General features: G+C 30.8%; 1 protein-coding gene across 2 annotated transcripts in view; it reads left to right on the top strand.

The window, feature by feature from the left end:
• sgip1a (SH3GL interacting endocytic adaptor 1a) overlaps positions 1-454 on the top strand; it is an 81,869-nt gene that overhangs the window by 4,455 nt on the left and 76,960 nt on the right. The gene's annotated exons all lie outside the window — the stretch shown is intronic.

The following is a 454-nucleotide window of genomic DNA, read 5'->3' as shown; positions in this document are numbered from 1 at the left end:
AGTTTAACATCAGAAAATTGTAGGACATCCATGATTTTATATAATTTATGCATGCTTGAAGTTTAGCTAACTGACTGGTTTTGTCTGGCTTGATTGATAGATATGAGATGAGAAGATAATAATATTGTCTAGAGGAAGCATATATAAGGAGAATTAAACTGGTCCAAGCACTGAGCTTTGTGGAACACCATTTAGCGTACTTGGAGGATTTATCGTTAACATTAACAAATTGAGATTGATCGGATAAATATGAAATGTTGGCTATTTTTGGGAACACTTAAGGGATGTGCAATTAATCAAAATGTAATCGTTATTATGATTTCGGCTCCCAATGATCACAAACCGAATAATCAAGAAAACTATTTATCAAATTATGTTTTGCAAGTAAACTCTTACTTTCTCTTGTGTTCTGAATGAAAAAATAAAGTTTAAATAGGAAAAGTATTAAGGAAAA

The sequence above is a fragment of the Etheostoma spectabile genome, chromosome 9 (genome assembly GCF_008692095.1).
Source record: "Etheostoma spectabile isolate EspeVRDwgs_2016 chromosome 9, UIUC_Espe_1.0, whole genome shotgun sequence".
In the NCBI taxonomy this organism is placed as follows: Eukaryota; Metazoa; Chordata; class Actinopteri; order Perciformes; family Percidae; genus Etheostoma; species Etheostoma spectabile.
The sequence above is the reverse complement of the archived record's forward strand: the minus strand, read 5'-3'. Positions and strand labels throughout refer to the sequence as shown.